Source organism: Melospiza melodia, assembly GCF_035770615.1.
Source record: "Melospiza melodia melodia isolate bMelMel2 chromosome 7 unlocalized genomic scaffold, bMelMel2.pri SUPER_7_unloc_1, whole genome shotgun sequence".
NCBI lineage: Eukaryota > Metazoa > Chordata > Aves > Passeriformes > Passerellidae > Melospiza > Melospiza melodia.
In genome coordinates, this window is record NW_026948497.1 from 1,041,085 (window position 1) to 1,062,587 (window position 21,503).

The 21,503-nt window shown below is 48.4% G+C and overlaps 1 protein-coding gene across 1 annotated transcript in view; it reads right to left on the reverse strand.

The window, feature by feature from the left end:
• Positions 1-21,503, reverse strand: part of LOC134432715 (uncharacterized) — a 321,669-nt gene that overhangs the window by 128,608 nt on the left and 171,558 nt on the right. The gene's annotated exons all lie outside the window — the stretch shown is intronic.

Here is a 21,503-nt window from a genome sequence, read left to right on the forward strand (position 1 = left end):
AAGCAACCAATTCAATGGTGGTGATCGCAAAGCCTCTTCAGCCTTTTTACTATATGAGGCTAACAGCTCAAGGTCTTTCTTTAACACAAGGTGTATCTTATTTCGTAATCGTAGTTCTTGTTCGTTATCCTCCTCAACAACTATATCCTCCCGAGGGTCCCACAACTGTAAAATTGTTCTAATCATAGAAAATTAATTAGCAATCACTGATACCCCTATTCAAATGAGACCGTTCCCTTTTTTGCCTTCTTTTTCTTATCTGTCTTCAATCTTGCTGCTCCTAATTTCACTGGTCCTGCCACTTTCAAACTTAATTTTTGCAACTTATCAATGCAGCAATCTAATGCTCTATCAGGATCCCCTTGGAAGGGTCCTACAACTGAATGCTGTGTTAAAGGCACTAATTTCCTACACCTTATAGAAACTATACGTGATTTACTTTGAACCTTAATTCTATTTACAATACATTGTATTTCCCATCGATAATAAGCAAGAACCTTCTGTTCAGGAGACTCATAAAGATTTAAAGCTATATATGCGTTTTGCCCCGTTTGTCTCCTTAATTCATCTTGCCAGCTTTTTCCCCACGTATGCTCGTGTTCACAAGTATGACACCACAAATCCCGTAATAATGATTGTTCTATCCAAAAAGTTCTTTTACAACCCCCACAACGTAGAGCTATCCAGGCAGCACAATGTGGATTGTGACAGTCAAGGCAATGTAGTTTCGCTGGATCTGTTAAATGAAAAGTTGATAATGAGTCAATGAAACCAATCAACTCCTGGACCGTCCGGTAGTGACGTGTCAGTGCTCTGTCCACCGCTTCCGAGTACCCCTTCAATTGAAACAGTAGTGGTTGTAGGACTAGAAGCAGTTTCTTCCCCAGCCGCTCCTTGTCCTCCTCCGTAAGGTGATCCACCAGAGGCTGCATCAAAAACAGGTTTAGTCCACTTAGCAGGCACCCACAAAGGCCCTGTAGGTGAGGAAACACAAAGATACCCCTGACCCCAATATAATACCTTTGCAGGTTTTTCCCATAATCCTGAACTTGGGTTCTTATACTTAACCCAGACCTCTGTTTCCTTAGTATTTTCCTGACCTGACCTTGGATGATGTTTCATTGCAGGGGGGGTATCATCTTCCCCAAAAATGCATAAATGATTAATCACATACAAAACCTTAGCCAAACATGCTTGTGGATCTGTCAAATCTTGATGTTTTTCAATATACTGCTTAAGGGTACCGTTTGCTCTTTCCCGTAAAGCTTTCCTTAACTGTATCAGTAACTCATACAATCGTTTATTATTCACTTCCTTAATTGTTGCTTCCTCTATTCGTTTGACTACTCCTGCAACATACATAGAGTCTGTGACCACATTTAAAGGCTCCTGTAAGTTGGACACCGCCCATACTACTGCTAACAATTCCAAAGTTTGTAAGCTATCTGCAGGGTCTGCTGTGAGGAGTTGATGCTTCCATTGTCCTTTTTCTTGACAGGTAACAGCAGCACGCCTTGATTTCTTTCCTGCATCTGTAAAAACTGTAATAGCTCCTTCTATGGGGTTTTCTTCTCTTAAAGGTCGAGTAATCCAGTTCCATTCTGTCATCCATTGCAAAACTCTAGGCACTAATTTACTAGTCTCTACTTTAGCAGGTGGCATCAATAATGCTTCTTGTAAATTCTTTGAATTTATCAAGTACCAGTCCAAGGTTTCTTTTTCCATAGGTAATCTAATAGTAGCAGGTTCTCTACCATCCACTTCAAGAATTCTGAGACACCCCTTTTTGATTAATGCAGCCAATTGTTCAATTTTTGAAGATATTGTTTTCTTGTGCTGTAGTGGTGGTGACAACCATTCCAACACCCGTATCTCCCCCGTTTTCTTTTGTAACTGAGAGAGAGCACTAAGCAAGTGGCAAGGGCTATTCCAAATAGTAAGGTCAATGGGGTGGTCGAGTTGTCGACGAGACACATACCCTTGCTGTACACAGTTACTAATTTGCTGCAAGGCAAGATGATGCTCCTTTGTCAGGTGTACAGGAGTAGTAGGGTCCACACTTTTTAACAAAGGCCGTAGGGCTTCTAATAAATGATTTGGTATTCTCACAATAGGCTTCAGCCACTGTAAGTCTCCCAGCAACTTCTGTGCATCATGTAGAGTTTTAATGTCCAATTGTAATTCCAATTTTTGTGGTATTACTATTTGATCCGTCAAAGTCCATCTCAAATATTTCCAGGGCTTTGTAGTCTGAATTTTCTCTGCAGCAATAACAAGTGAATATGCAGCAAGAGTATTTTTAATGGTGTTAATCTGTAAAGAGGAGAATGGCTGTTGCTGTGCAAACAAAATATCGTCCATGTAATGATATATTATAGTTGCTGGCCATTTACGACGTAGTGGCTGTAATGCTGCATCAACATAAAGCTGACATAAAGTAGGAGAGTTGCGCATGCCCTGCGGAAGAGATGTCCATTCAAATCTTTTATCTGGTTCTCCACGATTTATTGCTGGTAAAGTAAAAGCAAATCTCTTCATGTCATCAGGATGCAGGCCAATAGTGAAAAAACAATCCTTTAGGTCAATAATTAAAAGTGGCCAGTGTTCTGGAATCATAGCTGGATTTGGAAGACCAGGCTGTAAGGCCCCCATTGGTTCCATTTGGTCATTTACAGCCCTCAAATCATGTATCAAACGATATTTCCCTGATTTCTTTTTGATTACAAAAATAGGTGTATTCCAAGGGCTTGTGGATAGTCGAAGGTGTCCCTTTGTATATTGTTCCTGTACCAATTCATGGGCATGCATAAGACTCTCCCCTTTTAATGGTCATTGCTTAACCATCACCGGTGTATCCGTTTTCCAGGTGAGTGGAATGGGGAAAGTCCAAGCAATGGCAATTACTCCAAAGGGTGCTGATTAGTTAACACCACTCCCAATTGTGTTAAAATGTCCCTTCCAATTAAACAGGAAACTGTAGGAGGCAGTTGAACAATTGAAAACGCAGCAGATATTTGTTGATTCTCAATGCACACAGACAAAGACGGCGACCTGCTTGCCAATGTAAATCCTCCTACTCCTGTGAGCATGTTTGATGAAGGAAATAGAGGCCAATGTTGTGGCCAGGCTTCTGGAGAAATGATGCTAGTATCTGCTCCTGTATCCAATAATCCATAAAGGGTTATGCTTTGATGCCCATAGGTAATTTCAACCTTTTGTTTTGGTCTATTTTGTAAATCCACAGTTAAAAGTGTAACACCAGTAGAGCCAAAACCTTTTTCATCCCGTGCTTGCCCAGTAAATGATTGTATTCCTGATGTCATTTGTGACAGTGGTACCAATTGTGCAATGCGTTGTCCTTTTGTAATTTTAATCGGAGGATAAAGGGTGTAAGCCATAATTTGTATTTCCCCTGTAAAGTCCGCATCGATAACACCAGGCAAAACAAATAATCCCAACATAGTTATAGAGGAACGTCCCAGCAATAATGCTCCACATGTTTGTCCATTTAGTATAAGAGGACCCTTTATTCCAGTGGGTATCCTCTCAGGCCGGTTCGTCATTAGTGTGACGTCTACTGCTGCTGCTAAGTCCAAGCCGAGGCTCCGTGTTGTTGCGGGTTGCAGACAGGAGGTAGCAGCGATGTTACGGCAGCAGCTGGTGTCTCCGATGTCACGGCAGTAACTTGTGTCTGTCCCTCATTGCCGCATCGGTAACACTTGATGAATGGTCTCGAGCCTCTTTATGTGACTGCCAGTGAGCCTCTTTGGAGAGGAGCAAGAGCAGCTAACACCTGATTTTGAGTAGACTATGCTTTTGCAACCCTAATCCTAATTCCTTTAAGGCTTCTGCTATAAATGCCTGTGAAGCTGTTGGCATTAATGCCATTCGCTCTAATGCTTCCTCAATAGTCCAGTTTGCCCCTAAAGTAGCTAACACTCTTTGGGTTGCTGGATTGCTATTTTGCAAGGCACACCTGCTTCAATAGCGCCCTGCAACACCAGCCCGATCTATAGCAGTAGCTGCTCTATCAATAAAATTTCCAAATGATTCTTCCCTTCCTTGCTTAATACCCATATAAGCCGGTAACCCTCCTGGCTCTTTAACCATGTCTATTGCAGCACGCACTAACCACATAGACTCTCTAAGTTTATCAGCTCCCGATATCATCTGTGCCTCTGTACGTGAAAATGCCTCTAAGCTCATCAGCTCCTTTACTGTTACTCCATGTAATGGGTCATGTGCATTAAACAATAACTGCTGATGCTGAGTAAATATCAACCGAACTATTCCTCTTAAATCATTAGGACATAAAACCTGAGTATTAAAAAGATAATCTAACATTTGCTTAACAGGTTCACTTTTTACTCCAAACTGATTAACCGTAGAACGTAGCTGAGTTAACAGCTTCCAATCTAAGGGAGTATATTCTGCTATATTATGCGTAAGGTTCCCCTGTGCATCATACTGTGGTGTGTATGTAACTGGACATGCAAGACTAGAAGCTATTTCCACCGCCTCACCATCCCCCATTTGCATTACTTCTTTCGCCAAAGCAGCCCAAACTTCCCTCCTCTGTTTAGCCATCTCCCCCCATGGATCACGGTGTGCCCCTGGGATGGGATCTGGCCCTTTAAGGGTGCTATGCTGCTGGCACTTTGGTGCAGACACCGAGTTTTCGCACGGGAGGGGCAGTGAAGCAGGGGCTGGCTCGTGCGGGGGAAGCGGGAGCCCCCCCCTCCCCCGCTGGAGCTGACAGTGAAACTGGAGCCGGCTCACACGGAGCCCCCCACCGAAGCTGTAACCTGAGCCGGCTCACTGAGGGGTAGCGGCGGAGGCAAGGCTGGCGGCAGAGGCGAAGCTGGCTTGCTCCTACTCCCACCATCCGACCCGCCTGAAGCTGGTGGCGGAGGCAAAGCTGGCTTGCTCCTACCCCCACCATCCGACTCGCCCTCCCCCTCTGACAGGAAAGGTGCAGGTGCAGACGGTTCCACTGCGCCTATAGAGAAATCCTCCACACCACTTTGCTGGGGACTCTTAGGCATAAGTACCTTAGTTACAGAAGGTGCCAGGGGATCATCTTCACGACCATACCCTATATTCCTCTTATGAGCTTCTGTTGCCCTTTCTGCTGCCTTTCTCTCAGAGACCTGCTGAAGTAACGTGTTATACACCACCCGCCATAACTTCCCGAATTTCTTTGCTGACTTATCATCGTCTAGTACTGTATCCCACAATATTTCCCCAAACTTTCTCCACTCTGATAACTCATGAACTGTATGAGGATTAGAAAAGATACCCTTAGCATGGCCATAAGCTAATAACCCTGGTAACTCCTTTTTTAAATCTATCCCTTTTATCCCACGCCGCTCTAAATAGGCGGTAAATAAATCATATGCCGCTTGCCTATCCATACCTATTAATCAGCGCGCGCTGTTGCAGCTCTCCAGGCTCCGGCGGACACGTATTGGCTTAAGTCACAGTTGTGAACCTTAAGGGTGCTTCAAATTCCGGCACCGTCCCGGCTGCTGGGACCCAAACCCAACTTCCGGACCGTGGCATAATCCCTTTTTCGTTTAATCCGAGAAAAAGGGCAGAGATTCGGTTATGCCCGCATTCTCCACCATTTGTCGACGGAAGGGAACCAGGACATCAGTTTGATCATCACAGGCTCAATTTTATTGATCAGTACGGCGGGTTAAATACAGTTAATAATGAGCTTCATACATATTGCAAAAGTTGAGCTCAGGATTGGTCAGTTACATATCAGCACCTACGCCTACTTCTACATTCCTATGGTTCTACTTTTGATACTTTCTACATATTCTTAGGATATATTCAGGACTAATCTCAACTCCCTATCCTCATGTTGCAGCAAGGTCACTGCTGACTCTCCCTTTCAGCTTGCTGACTGCTGACTTTTCTCCTTCAGCTTAACCAGTGGCATTATATCAGTGTGGCCTTTCTCAGCTAACCAATTATTAATAATGCTCTCCACACTCATGGCCTTCCTCCACTCTTCCTGGTTAGGGTTCCAGCTGGGAACCGTTAGTGGCAATTTCTGTTCACCTGATGGCACCTGGGGTCCTGGACTGTTATCTTTCTCCCATATTCTTATGCCAGCCGCCCTTATCATCTGGATCTCTTCTGGGGAAAATAATATACTCAGGATGGAATTCATCTCCCCCCAAGTGTAGATATTTGGACCTAGAAATTGATCCACTTTGTTGGCTATGCCCACTGGGTCCTCAACTAAATGCCCCAACTCTTTCTTGAGTCCTCTCACCTCAGAAGCAGTTAGGGGAACATTCACAAAGCCAACACCTCCCGCTACTCCTCCCATAGGAACCTCTCTGAGGGGAAAGAGTCTCTCTGCCTTGGAGGTCTTGGATCTGGTGCTACAGTAAGGCCCATCTTCAGATGCCAAACTACTTTGAGGGTTCTCTGGGTTACCCTGAACTCTCTGCCCATCAGCAGGTGTATTTGCTGATAGCTGTTTATCGGGAGAGGAGGCATTTGTGTCCCAGGTAGAAGGAGGTAAAGGGACAGCAATAGGAGGGGGAGAAGAGCCTGAGTAGATATTAAGCGGAGCTGGAGAAGGGGTGGAGAATGCAGCAGGTGGAGTAGGCACTTGTGGTGATGCAGAAGGAACTGGAGGAGATACTGGGTTTATCATAGGGGAAGCTGAAGAGGTAGAAGGAGGAATTTGAGCAGGTGGTAATGAGATGGCAGCCAGGGGAGGAACTGGACCTGCCATTTGAGGTGCTTGAAGAAGAGGATTATAAGGTGGAGGGGCAGAAGGAGGCAAATAATCCAGGGGGTCCCATCTTTTACTAGTTCTATCATCCCCTCCTTCATTCCCCTCTTTCTTCCTCTGTACCTTACAAATTCGCACCTCTTCATCCCCAACAGCGCTCTTTAACCAGCAAGCCACATACAATAATTGCTCAGGATCAGTATCCCCTCGAGCTGTCAGATAATTATTTAATTGTTGGCACATCCACTTATCCTTTGTCCCACACCAAGGCCATCCTCCTTGCAACTCTAATTCTGACCACCCTTCCATACAATAATGGATCATTTTCACTTTATCTAATCCCTCCGTGGCCTCTATAGAATCCCATTTTACTAACAGTTCTCCTAAGGGACTACTAGGAGGTATATCTCTCAGTCTCTTGCCGGTCTTTTTACGATTACAACCTCCCATTTTTCAGGTCTCAATAAAAAATCCCGAAGGTGCCTCTACTGACCGGGAATTTCAAAAAACCTTGTTTGAGGAGCTTCAGCCTCCTCCACTGAACTTCAAATTTCTGCCTCATGCTCAGGACTTTATACTGAAACAACTGCCCAATCTCTTGATTGCCCAACTTCTATCGGGACTTGAACACACGAAGCCTCGGCCAAGAATCCGGGTCGTGCCTGACTCCCTCAGTCAGGAAAAACAACTGCCTGATTTTTCTGTTCGTCTCCCACTCCTACCACCGGATTTCTCACCAGTCCAGTGCTCCGGTGCTCCTCTGCGTCGCTGCTCCTGAGCCGATCCCTCTTGGTCCTGGTAGCCAGCTGTCCTCTGAAGATCCAAGATGGCCAGTCCTGAGTCCTCTTGCGGCGTGGCTATTCCGGACGAGAGCCCCCAGCTGAAAAAAACAGGGCCAGGAGACTTCTCCTTTTTAATGCCTTTATTAAAAGTGATCAGCTCAGGATTGGGCGGCTCGGCGGGTCTGCAGCGTCCGTCGTCTCCCAGGGCGACTCAGAGGAGGAGGATATGCACAGCTCTGTCCACCAGGGGCAGGGCTGGGGGAATCCACTCCTCGTGGGAGCCTTTAGGGCGTGATGTCCCCGTCAGATGGTGCTTCTGTCCGCGTCTCGCTCCCTCCCAGACCTGGCCCGGGGGATCTCGAAGACAGGGTGAGGAACGATGAAGGTTTCCCGCATCTCTGCAGGCCCAGCGCTCTGCTCCTCACATCCAGACATCCCTCCAGTCTCTCAACTCTTAGGTGGCTCGTTGTTTTTGGGGTTTCTCCGTGGGTTTGGAGTCGGGGGTCCCACAAAGCATTCTGGTCTTGGGAGTCACTTTGCATAACCCTCCCCCACCCTCTCAGGTGTCTTCACTATTCTGGGAAAGGTACAACTTAGCCTCGGGAAGGTCCCCACCCAGGAGAAGGGCCATTACCTCGCCCCAGCCAGGGCTTTTACTAATACAAAAACAACCATTAACGACAACGACCCGTGATTACAATAACAAAACGCTCAGAACTTGGGCAGAGCCAGTGATCTGGCTGCCTCTTTGTAACTTTTTCTCACAAAAAAAATATTAACCGAATTTTTGTTCATAACAATAGGCTCTAATTTTTTGGGGGGGACAAATACCATCTGGAGCCTGTGATAACTTTAAGAAGTGGGTCCCCGAGAAGAAGAATTGGAATTTGTAATAGACACAGGGGCAGAGAGAACCTGCCTGTTAAATGTTCCAAAAAATTATAGTGTAAGCAAACATATAGCAAAAGTAACAGGGGCAAAAATAGAAAGTTTTACATTTCCAGTCATTAAAGATGTGGTAATTGAAGGAAGAAACTAAAATTTAGATGGGAGATGTGTTATTGGTCCCAGGGGTGAAATAAACGGGGCCAAGAGCCTTCTTCTCCTTTTTAATGCCTTTATTATAAGTGATCAGCTCAGGATTGGGCAGCTCGGCAGGGCTGCAGTCTCCCGTCGTCTCTCCCAGGGCGACTCAGAGGAGGAGGATATGCACAGCTCTGTCCACTTGGGGCAGAGCTGGGGATCAGGTCCTTGTGGGAGCCTTTAGGGTGTAATGATCCCTTCGTTGTTTTTGGGGTTCTTCCTGCACGTTTGGAGTAGGGGTCCCACACAGCATGCTGGTCCTTAGAGTTATTTTGCATATCCCTCCCCTCCAAAGTCTTTTCTCTTAACTGTTCGGGAGGTACCGCACCCTTCACTGTCTGAGAGAAGAGCCATTAATTCGCCCCAGCCAGGGCTTTTACTGATACAAAAACAACTATTAACAACAACGACCCATAATTACCATAACACAGGCAGCAGCCCAGCAGTAGTGGTAACCTTTTTCTCACAGAAAAAAATCAACTGAATTTTTGTTCATAACAGGGGCAGGTAGCAATTTATTGGGAAGAGTCTTACAAGTGCAATTAAGAGTAAGAGTTATATCAGAAAATGGGAATATGACAGGTAGAGTTTTGAAATTAGGCCAAGGCGATGAAGAAAAAAAAATATCAACAAAGAAGTTTGGGCTGGAGAAAAAGATAGGGGAAGATTAGATATCGATCCCATAAGGGTTACAATTGAGAGAGAACAAAGAGAGAAGTTGAAGTAGAGAGGCAGTTGAGAAACTCTGAGATGTTAGAATGTGAAGTGATGACATCTTGGTGCTAGAAGAGAGCAGAAGTGTGAATGAAGGTTTTTTGCATGAAAGGCAGAGAAGTATCTTAACACATGGTTGTTGGGAGGTTATTCAATGCCACACTGGGGTCCAGAAAGGCCTTAGAAGAACGAGCCCTGCTTGAAGAGAAAAGAGGATAAGTTGCCTAGAGAAAGAAAAATAATGTCAGGAGCACCTGGGGGATGCCAAGTTTGGGGTTGTCAAGGTTGGGAGGTGTCTGAGCGCTCCCTATGATCGGCGGGGTCTCGGGGGCTGCGGCAGGGACCAATCCATGGAGGTGAACCGCGGCGGTGCTGGCAGCAGAGGACACAGGTTTGCGGCCAGGAGCGGGCTGGCTCCGTGGTGGAACTGCCGGGAGGCTCCCAAGACTGTCGGGGCGCCGAGTCCAGGATGGCAGCATCGGCCCAGTAAGTGAGCCGAGAGAGAGAAGGAAAGAGAGAGAGAGAAGAAGAGAGAGACAAGGAAAGAGAAAGAGAGAGAAGAGAGAGAGAGAGAGAGAGAGAGATCATGGGGACCCAAGGCAGCCCCCAGGGTCCCCATGCCCGGGGCTGTTCTCCCCTGCTCTGGCCCTGCAGCCAAGGGGCAGCAGCGGGGGAAGGGCAAAGAACAGCACTGACAGTAAGGCTGTGAAGAGGGGGGGAGAGGGGCTAGCACTAAAAGATAAAATCAAAGCAGATTGCTGACTCTCCAAACCCCACAAAGCAGTTTGTTTTTCTTAAGTAAGAAGGTTTTTTGGGGGTTTTTTGTGTGTGTTTTGTTTGCTGTTAAAGAGAAGGTTTTTTTCCTGAAGAATGGGTTTGTAAGGCTAAAACAATTAAATGCTGCCCAAAAAGTAAAAAGCAATAGATGTGATACATCTCGTGTTAAAATTGGTCTAGCTTTTCTTATTTAACTAACTGTAACTCACAGAAACAAGAATTTGCCTCTGCAGCTATTAGCGCAGCTGCATAGAAGAAGAGGCTGCTGTGGAGAAAGCTTTTAGAAAGTTTGGAAAAAAAGCGAATAGTAAAAGTTAATGCAGTATTATCTTTCTTTTTTTACTATGCTATTAAGAAGTCCTTTCCAGGTACTACTGAAGCAACAATCAGAATCATTGTTGCAGAGGGTGAATTCATGCCAGCAGAATCAACAGACTTGTGAAGAAACCTGAGGAATGGACTATCACATTTAAACTGGGTGATACCGAAGTGACTTTCAAATGGGGACTGAGTGGCAATAGTTTGGGAAAACCCAAATGATCCAAGAAATGTACAAAGAATAGCACTGAATTAAGAAATAAGATAACGTTTATATCACTGGTTTCGAGCACTGCCTGAATAAAACATCTCCTTGGGGGAGGAAAACTTCAGATAGAAAGATCAAGACTGCTTTTGTGTTCTGACCTTAGCCTGAGAATTGAACAGGGGAGAAGGGGAATTGCCATTTCCATTAGTAAACTTTATTTGATTCATTCTAATACTGGACATGCTATCTGGGTTATAAGTAAATGCTTAAATTGTGAGAGTAATTAGTATTGTAATTCACAAAATTTATGCTCTTGTTGCAAAAAGATTGTTAAAGTAATAACTTGGTTTTGTGGATGGGAATTATTAGTGCCTGTTGAATGAGAGATACCTGAGGAACAGTAAGAGACCACAGTTAAAGAGTGTCAAAAACAATTTGCCTAGAAATTAGTTAAGAGAAGGTGACAAGAAAATAGAGGGCAAGACCAGATTGGCCTCTGCATTTTGCCACCGAGAAGATCAAATAAACCTGCTGTGGGTTGCAACCTCACAGGCATGGGAGGTGGGAGTATAAGCCATACTGGACCTCTGTTATTCCTGTTTCCAGCACTCATTTGTTGTCTTTTCCCTTTTGGGATATCAGCAAGATTGTGTCACAAATGCTACAGAAAGCATCACATGGAAAGAAACCAAAGTTCCTCTTTTATTACACACACCCATGCCAACAGCCACTGTTATAACCCATCCAAATTAAAAACCTGTAGGCAAAATAGAGTAAATTATTAGATTACAAGAAACTTAAGAAAAAGTGGCAATAGATTTAGAACTGAATGTCCAAAAGGAGAGAGATGGATTTGTTTTAAATTTAATCTTGAAGATATGGTTCAAGATTTGGTAAAAAAACAAATAATAAACGAAAATGTAAAACCAGGACAGCCATCTAACTCTGTATTGACTCCAAATTATCTGTTGAATTGCATTACAAGACTCCAAGCAGTTATAGAAATGATAGCAAATAAGGCTACCCAGGCATTAGAGTTAATATTAAGCTAGCTAAGCCAAACGAAAACTGTAGGGTATTAGAATAGTTTGGCTTTAGACTATTTATTAGCCAAAGAAGGGGGTGTTTGTGGAAAGTTCAATATATCAGATCATTGAAAATTGATGACCACAGAAAAGTCATTCTAGCAAAAGCAAAAGAAATCAAAAAGAAAAATATATATGCATATAATAACCCAGGTACCAGTCCAAAAATTAGAAAACAATGTTAAAATCTAGCTGGTGGGGTAATGTATTAGAAGAAATTAAGATCTTTCATTTTGTGTTACGACGGTTTTTTATATTTCTTACTTGTGTAATCCCCTATTTTATTTCACCAGCATAGTCCAGAAGATACAAGTAGAAAAAGATATTGCTCAAGCCAAATTATTTACAAAGAATAAGAGTGGGGATTGTGAAAAATGCATGTATTTTATGATTGGTTTTTCACAAATATTAAAATGAATATTATAAGTGTTGTGTTAGAAAATAATGCTGTATTAATTTTCTTAAGTAATGTGTTACATATAGTTTTAGGTTATAAAAATAGAAACTATGCTATGTAAGATGCTTTGTTTAACAGAAACGGCTTGCAGTGAGATAGCAGCCACAGGACACCTAGATCTTTCAGAGAAAGGGAATTTTTTGCGTTCTTATCAGAAGAAACGAACTTCTTCCCGCCTTGGAGGCGCTGTTAGGATTAGAAGGAAGAAGTTGACACTGACCAGACAGAATCCAGTATTTGAATGGGATTTATGCATCATGTATGAAGTGTATGAATATGCAACAGGCTATTGTTCTTAAGGGCTAATCCTTTTATAACGCGTTTTTTTTTCGGGCTCCTGCTGGCCACAAAAGATACCCAGACATCCGTAACTCTTTCTTTTTATTGTCTCATATTGTCTAAATTCAATTTGTCCAAATTGTTATTACTCTAATTGTGTTACTATTTTTATAACCATTTTATTACTATTAAACTTTAAAAATTTTAAAAACAAGTGATTGGCATTTTTCACAGAGGCAACTCCCATCTTTTCCTTGTCCGCCCTCCTTCCTCTCCTCATTCTGTCCTATATCCATCCATGTTCCTTTCCCATCTCCTTCCTCCCTTGCTCCCTCTTGTTCCTTCCTCTCCTCCTGCCTTTTCCTTTTCCCTTCTCCCTGTTTCTTCCTCTCCTTTTCCTTCCTCCACCAGGCACTGTGCTGCAGACAGAGACCAGGGAGAAAAAAATCCCTGCCACAGAATCTCATGGAAGAGGCCATTTGGAACGGCTCCACGGCTCAGGAATGCAATGGGGAGGAAAAGCCCCAGAGATCCCACACGAGGAGGGGCTGCTGTGGAGAGTCAGGGACAAGCATGCTGAAGAATTCGGGCTGTACGGTCAGTCAGGACACCCCCCACCCGGCGGTCAGACCTTTGCTCCGTGCCTGGGCGCACCCAGCCGGACGTGAGCAGAAGGAAATGACACTGACTGCCCAAGCCATAAAAACCCGTGTAACCCAGCAATCAATGCCATTTGCTGTCCACAACATTGGTGTCAGGAGCATATGGACCAAGTGACCCTGGGCTTTGCGCCACCTTGCCAGAATAAGAACCAGGTCGCCACGCCTTGAGAAGGCAACAGGCTGCAAAACCAGCCCGGGGAGCTGTGAGGAGGTAAAAACCTCCCTGTGCTAGGAAGGGTGAGGGGAATGTGAGAAGAGCTTCAGGCAGAGCTCAGCCTATTCCTGATGCCTCCCACAACGGCGGTGCCGGATGCAGAGATCCCCCTGCAGATCCATGGGGATGCAGAGATTCCCCTGCAGATCTATGGGGATGCAGAGATCCCCATGCAGATCCATGGGGATGCAGAGATCCCCCTGCAGCCCCTGGAGCAGCCACGCTGGAGCACGGCGATGCCTGAGAGGAGGCTGTGACCCCGCGGCCAGAAGGCCCCGCTGGAGCAGCCTGTCCTGGCAGGACTGACCCCGGGGCACAGTGACCCTCGCTGCAGCACTTGGAGGGGGCCGGAGAAGTTCCTGGAGAAGTCTCCGGTGGGAGAGAGCCCAGGGTGCAGCAGGGGAACGACTCCTGTCCCTGAGCAGAGGGAGAAGCCCCAGGGCATGAACTGAGGCCGGCCCCATTCCCTGTCTGCGGCACTGCCGGGGTAGGAGGTGCAGCTGGAAGGGGGAGGTGTGAAGGAAAGCTGCGTTTAAGGGTCTTCACTTACTTCTCTGTTGCCTTCTAGATCAAGGCAGGCGACCTGGTTCTGAGGTACAGCTCGACAGCCCTCTCTCTAGGGCCATTCGGGCCAATGACATACGCAGACACCAATGTGGTGGACAGTCAAAAGGCGTTTATTACTTCTTCTCATGGGGTCTTATAGTCTTAGGGGTCTCTACGTCAAAAAGGGGTTTGTCCTTCTTACCTATGGTTAGTAGGGAATGGAAAAGTACTGGGTAAGGGATGGAAAGTTACTGGCTTCAGTGGGGCAACATTCAAATTGTTAGTGGGACCACATTCCTATGTTAATTTCTTATCTATGAGTACCTGAGGGTCTTATCTATGGGGAACCGAGGGTCCTGGCTTTCTGTGACATCGCGAAATCTTCCGCAGCGCCTCTTCCCTAGCTACCACATCTCCCCCGCCTTTTCACAAATGAATGAGGTAGTCATGTACATAGATGCTGAATTGAGGTATAAAGTTGTAACTTGACAAGGGAAAGGGATTTTGGGAAACCTGAGTAAGTTTTTGCCAGACAAGCTTGGAAAATCTTGTGACTGGCAGTGTTCTTTGGTTGAATTGACAGCAGTTGTCGTCGCCCTAAGAACAGGATGTTGGTCCGTTCCAGGCGGCTCTGAACGAACAAGACCAGCTTGTTCAGCAGGCATGGTCCGAAGGTGACTGTTAGAAACAGCACCGCCAATGGACCTATCAGGGCAGAAATCAGAGTGGTTAGCCAAGGTGATTGATTGAACCAGGACTCGTACCAGCCCTGTTGGGCTTCCCTGTCTTTCTGCCTCTGAGCCAGTGGGTTCCGGAGTTCCGCCATGGAGTCTCTCACGACTCCCGTGTGGTCTGCATAGAAACAGCACTCTTCTTTCAAGGCGGCACACAGGCCCCCTTGCTGCATGAACAGGAGGTCCAGGCCTCACCTGTTCTGCAAGACGACTTCTGAGAGTGAGGAGACTGACTTCTCTAGATAGGAGATGGATTTCTCGATCCTCTGCAGGTCCTCGTCAATCGTTGCCTGCAGCTGTGACAGTCCTTGGTGCTGGGTCGCTAGGGCTGAGACACCCGTGGCCGTTCCTGCTGCACCCAGGCTGAGCAGCATTGTGATAGTTATACCTGTCATTATTTCTCTTTTGTGGATCCGGCTGGGTCCCTCAAGAAGATGGTACATCTCTTCATCTGAGTGGTACAAGACCCTAGGAACAATCAGAACTTGGACACAGAAGTCGTTAGAGTCATTGAATTTCGGAAGGAACACACAAGGACTCACTCCGGATCGCTGGCAAACCCACATCCCTGATGCAGATGGGACTGCCCACTTATTGTTTTTCCTGTTCAGCCTGCCAATTTTGGTGCAGATGTTACCTCCCCGCTTAGCTAGGGTTGTATTGCCAAAGCATCTGCCTCGGCCTGTGACTTGACTCAGGGTGATTCCTTTGCGAGGGGTGTCCCATCTGCACTGGTGAGGGGCGTCGGCTGAGGAATAACTGAAGGGAGTGTCTAAAGCAACTCCTTCGTAAAAGGGGGGTTTGATATCGTAACAAAGCCAGCAGGATTCGGTTAGGTTAGGGTTGGATTCGTTCAGGGATACAAAGGTAGCCTCTAACATACGAAGGATTGGGTCTGCGTCTGACTCGGTTAAGCGACTCATCTGAAAGGTTTCCGCTTGACCGGTCGGGACATTGCTGACCCCCGTGGGTAAGGTTTTGGGGTAGGTTACGTTTCTCCCTTTCGGCACGCTTTTAATCGCTTTGTTGGGTCTGACTGCTCGGGGTGCTGACGGCTGGAGCCTGATAATTTGCACGTTCACCCTCTCTTTTGACCCTTGAAGGACCACTGTCCACGTTCTGCCTGTGGCCCAGCTAGGGTGATCTGGCTGCAAGACTGTCATGTTGTAATCAGTGCATGCCCGAAATCTAGGGATTTTAATTTGGTTTCGATGGGAGTTTTCGCGAAAGAAGAAGGGTATTTTGCAGCCGATGGGTGCCCAGGTGAACTGTAAGAATTTGTCTGGCTCTTGTGGATCCCACCCAGGCCCCGATAGTCTGGCATCTGTAACTATGGTTTCGCAGCCCCAGTGCCCACAATATCCCCACCCTGGGTGATTGCAGTAGCTTTTCCCAGGGTTTGAAGCTGGGCACCAGTAGGATAGATACAAGTGTGTGACGTGTAGGGAATAGGGGTTTGCCCTTGGCTGTCCTGGAAACAGGACGGTGATGCGGAGCACGAAGGATGGGGTGTTTGGTGTGGTGATTTCTCTGAGTACTTTGCCACTACTAAGGTGTCGCATGACCCACCTGAATGGCTGATGGGGGTAGTGATCTGGGCTGGCTTGCCCTCTGGCGACAAGCCCCAACAGCAAAATCACACAGAAACACCTTTGGCGGTTGGGTCTCACCCGTGCGGGTCTCTCGGGTGCTGCCTGACGGCTTGGTGGTCTGTCACTTTCGTCTGGAACCGGGATGTACACGTCACGAGGACGTCCCACGAGCAGGTCCTGTAAACAAAGACTCGCAATTCTCCTCAGTCTCCTTCTGCTTGCTATGAAGGTCCGGTTTAATCGACTTAAGTGGACACCACCTGATTTTGCCGTCCATTTTGACAGCCGCGTACCCTCTCCCCGTGAGCATCAGCCTCCAACCCCGTTCCCACTCGCCTAACTCGTTTCTGATTACCACCTGTGGGCCCTCTTCTATCGTTCGAGTGGCCCAGTGTTTTTGGACGGGACTGTTTGTTTCGTCCCCCCTAGGGAATTGATTCAGTGCCAGCAAAGCGGTTGCCAGTATACGTGCCTGATCTCCTGGGGGAATGGCATTGGCAAAGCCCTCTGCTTTTGCCAACACTTCTAGCTTGGTTTTCAGGGTCTGGTTTGCTCTCTCAACTATGGCCTGCCTGGTACTGTTGTATGGGATGCCTTGCACTAACGTGATGCCCCATTTTGAGGGGAATTCCTGTACTTGTTTAGAGATGAAATTGGAGCCGTTATCCGTTTTGATCTGCTTGGGGATACCAAGCCAAGCCATGGCTGTCAGCCAGTGCTGAATTGTGTTTTTGGAGTTGGTTTTGGGGTGCTGTGTGGCTATGATCGTCCCGCTATAAGTGTCTACTGTCACTGCAAGCCATGCTCGAGGCTTCAGCAGTTCGCACCAGCTGAAGTCCGACTGCCAGATTTCTGAGGGCTTGAGACCTCTCGGGTTGACTCCGTAGGTCCAAAGGGGTGACTTCTGGCAGTAAGGGCAAGTGGCTACCACATGTTTCGCGTCCGCCGTCAGGATTCCGCATCTCTTCGCCAGTGCTTTGACTCCGATGTGGAGCGACTCGTGCAGTTGACGAGCTCTTTGCAGGGTCCAAACGCCTTTCGCTGCGGCGTCCGCTTTGTCGTTGCCAATCTGGAAGTAACCTTTGACTGGGTCATGGATGTTGATGTGGATGACTGACACGGTGCCCTGTCGCGAAGAAAGTGCTTCTTCCAGCATTAGGGCTGCTGCAGATGTTGACACACCTGGCCCTGCCATGGCTAGGCAGAGCCTTGCCACGAATATAGAGTCCATTACAATGTTGAGGTGTTCGTCTTGGAAGAGTCCGCACGCCAAAACCACTGCTGCTGCCTCCAGCTGTTGCACTGACAGTGTGGGGTCACACGCTTTGATGCAATGCCATTGCTCTCCTGCCTGCCACACTGCTGCCGCGGTTGAAGTCGTGGAGGAAGCGTCTGTGAAGACTGTTGGTCCTGGCTGCGGTCTGCCCTTGACCTTCAGTGGCATGTCCATGTCGACTACGGTCAGCAGCTTTGTCCAGGGTGGCTTGGAGGAGTAGGAGATTTCTCCTCCGAAGCCGGAGAGAGCAAGGGCCAGGTACTCTGATATTGTGGCGGACTCCGTGGTCGGCTGCTTGCAAAACGGAAGGTGGATGCTTGTCGTCTCTGTCCCTAGGTGTTTCAAGGCGAGTCTCCTGCCTTTCATGATGAGGCTGACGATGCATTCGATTCCTGGGGAAAATGCACGAGCGGGTCTCCCGAGGACCATCCATTGGATTGGTCGGGCCTTTTCAGCAAGTCCTTGAGCCAGTGCTCCCACTCCCCCCTTCGGTGTAAAGTGGACATACAGGTCCAGTGGCATGGCTGGGTTCCACCTGGCAAGCGTGCCAGTGGACATCTGGTTTTCGATGAAGTCGAGGGAGCTCGTTGCTTGCGCCGTCAGCTCCTTGGGATCCCAGGGGTTCTTCCCTTTCAGGAGATCGTACAGAGGGTCCATGACCTCAGGAGGAATCAGGACGACGTTGCGAAGCCACTGCAGCGATCCCATCAGGTGTTGCACGTCGTGGAGCGTCTTGACGTCTCGGTTGATCTTCATCTCGGGGGGTGTCACGTAGGAGCTTGTGATTCCCACTCCCAGGAAGGTCACGCAGGGTCCTCTCTTGATCTTTGCGCTCGCGATCTCGAAGCTGTTGGCCTGAAGGGTCTCTGTGACTGTGGTCACCAGGTCATCTACTTGGCTTGTCAATGGTCGATGGTGCTACAACCAGGATGTTGTCCATGTACTGGATGATGGTTGCGGTGGGATTGGAGTGTCTGACTGGCGTCAGTGCTTTGTCCACCGTGATCTGGCATATGGTCGGGCTGTCGACTAGGCCTTGTGGAAGCACTCTCCATTGGAAGCGAAGGTTGGGCCGCTCGCCGTTCCGAAACGCCACGGAAAAAGCGAATCGTTCTCTGTCCTCAGGGTGCAGAGGTATTGAAAAGAAGCAGTCCTTGATGTCCAGTACTGCGCACGGCTGCCCTGAGGGGATGGCTGAGTTCGCGGGTAGCAGTGTCTGGACTGGACCCAGGGGTTGGATCGTCTTGTTCACTTCTCTCAGGTCGTGGACGAGACGATAGCCTTGTCCGGACCTCTTGGGGATCACGAATACAAGGGTGTTCCATGGGCTGGTGGAGGGTTCTATGTGACCCTTTTGCAGTTCGCGGTTGACCAGTTCCAGCAAGGCTGCCATTCGAGGCTCTGTCAGGGGCTGCTGCTCAACCCATACAGGGTCTGATGATTTCCAAGTCAATTTGACTGGCAGCTGGGGGTGCACGGCAGTGGCCCTCAGGATAAATTTGTAATCCGAAATCCTAGCAAGGAAAGAACATCCCTTCCCAACAGGGGTGGAGAATTTTGCAAAATGTAGGGGTAGATTGCTACTGTCTGTCCTGGTCCCTTTTTCGTGTGAAGTGTTATAGCCACCAGCTGGGTGCTTTTCCATGCCCGGGACTGCCCCCCCACTCCATTCACTGGAGGGACTTCTTAGATTTGCCAATGTCCGGGCCAGTGTGCTTGGGGTATAATCGTGCAGTCTGATCCCGTGTCCGCCCAGAACTGAAACCCTATGACGTGGGGATCCTGACTGCCATAAAGGCGGCATGTCCCCCACACCATCAGGGGTTCCTTCCCTATTTTCATGACCAAGGCCACCCAGGGATCCCGCTCTGTGACGTCCCCTGCTGTTCCTGTGACTCCGGCGCGGCTTGTGGCGGTGGGGGGTGCGAGGGTATTGAGGGTGCTGCACAACTCTGCCATTGTATTGCTGGAGGGGATGCAAAGTTGACTGCTCCCTGTGGGGGCATAGGGTATGAGGGTCCCCTGCCCCACTGGGGGTTGCTGTAGCTGGGCCGCTGCATGTTCCAGGTGGGAGGGGGCTGGATACAACCTGGCTGCCCCCTCCCTCTCCCGTTTCCCTGGACCCTGGATCTGCATTCCTTAGCTAAATGCCCCTTCCTTGCGCACACCCAGCATGGCCCCCTACCTCCCCCTTGGCGTGGTGGAGCATCTGCTGATAGGCGCCTTGGCTGGGGGCAGTTTACTGCCAAGTGGCCTGCCTGGCCGCACTTAAGGCACGCCATCACACTGGTTATTGCGGTGTGAACTGCTGCTTGAATGGGAACTAGATGTTCCTCCTTTGCAACGTGTCTGATCATGGCAGCTATATTGGACCCCTGCGGCAGTGACCTTAAAATGTCTTTGGTGGCTGAATTACATTGCTGGCGTAGGCAGTCTGCCAGCACGGGACCCTTCGCCTCTGAGGGTAACGCAGAGGAATCTAATGCGGCCTGAAGTTTGTCCACAAACTGAGTGAAACTCTCACTCTCACCCTGTTTTATGAGAGACCACGGAGATGGTTTAGCTACCACTTTGGAAGCGTCACGGATGGCTTCTTGGGCAGCACGGGTTGTTGTCATGTCCTCATGGGCATGCAAACCCTCAGCCTGTTGCTGGGGGGTGATCATAGTGGGGTCTGTGCCCATTAGCCTCTGTATGCTGGAGCCGTGCAGTGGGTGGTCTGCCCCCGTTATCAAGGCTAGCTGTTTGAGGCAATTATCCTCCCATTCTTGTTTAAAAACGATCATTCCCGCACCATCAAATATCATTCTACACGTCTGCTTAATATCAAAGGGAAGCATATCGTCCCCACCAAAAAGGCCGTCAATGAGTGTGCAAACCATGGCAGAATTAATTCCCTTATCCGCAATCGCTTTAACAATTGCCTGCACATTTTTTGGATTAACCGGTGTATAAATCCTTTGGTTTCCGCCTGCCCCCCCCACACGAACCGGGAGCACCAGAGTGGCAGACGGAGCCCATTCCGCGCAAGCCATTTTTATTTTCCGCCAGTTTGTAAGAGGGGTTCGGTTTTTCTCTGGTAACCCCTTCACCCATGCAGGAGCGCTGTGGCTAGTGACCTTACTTGCCGCTGCTCTCTCTCTGTTTGAGCTAGAATCTGAGTCGGAATCTTTCGACCCTGTCTCGGGCTCCAAGCTTGAGTCCGAGTCCGAGCCGGAAGTCGAGTAAAGAAATGCTTTCGGGCTGCTCTGCCTTTTCCTCGGGCTCCGACCCCGCCCCTTCCTGTGAGGGTTGGGCCGTTCCCTCCCCCTGGGGTCCCCCTGCCTCCTGCTGGGCGAGGTCCTTGCCCTACAAGGACTTAATTTGAGTAAAGTGCTCTGATTGGTCTTACGCGCCTCCGCGGGGGCCGCCCCGTCTCCGTGCTCGCCCGCGCATGCGTTGTTAGGCAGGCTGACTGCGTTTCCGCCCCCCGCCTCCTCCATTCCGCCCTGACCACGCGGTCCGGCGCCATTTTCAAATGCATATGGTGGGGGGGCGTTTCTATCGGTCCCTATGGGGTCCGACATTCTGGCCGCGTTCCGCGCCTCCTCCGTGAGCCCCTGCCAGAACGCCCGTGTGTGCTCCCCCCCCTCCGATGGTGAGTCCGCTCCCTGAGGGGGATCCGGCGTTCGCGCCTCCGCGCGTCCGCCCGGGTCAGGCACCTCCGCGGTTTGTGTCGCCGCGGCCACCCCCAACTGCGGCACGGCTAATAAACAAGCTCGCGCAGCTTTCCAGGTTTCTTGCTCTTGTCGAGCTTTTTTCAGAGCCTGGACAACTCTGCCCCACGATTTTCGGGCTTTCCCTGAGCCCAAGGACATAGCGTCCTCCGCCAGGGCTTTTGTACAATTATCCCACACGTCCGAATGTAGGACGTCCACGGGGCTTTCAATAGCCCCAAGATTAATCAATCTTGTCAATGCGAGAGTTAAATCCTTAAGTTCACATTCTATACCCCATTGCGCATGCATCTCTGTTACGAC